Here is a 251-nt window from a genome sequence, read left to right as displayed (position 1 = left end):
TTTTCAGAGATCCCAGTCTTTCTACGAGAGACTCGAGTCTCTCAATTTTTCAGTTTCATTCATTCAGTCTCTCTGTGAGAGACTCGAATCTCTGAATTAACAATTTTATTGTTCGAGTCTCTCATACAGAGACTGTGAGAGATCCATGAAAACACCTAGGCAATAACTGAGAGACTGTGAAAGACTGTGAGAGACGCTCTCAGAGACGCTGAAAGACTCTGAGAGACTGGAGAGAGACTGAAAATTTTTGT

Source organism: Agrilus planipennis, unplaced genomic scaffold (assembly GCF_000699045.2).
Source record: "Agrilus planipennis isolate EAB-ADULT unplaced genomic scaffold, Apla_2.0 scaffold105, whole genome shotgun sequence".
NCBI lineage: Eukaryota > Metazoa > Arthropoda > Insecta > Coleoptera > Buprestidae > Agrilus > Agrilus planipennis.
This window is presented reverse-complemented; position numbering follows the sequence as displayed.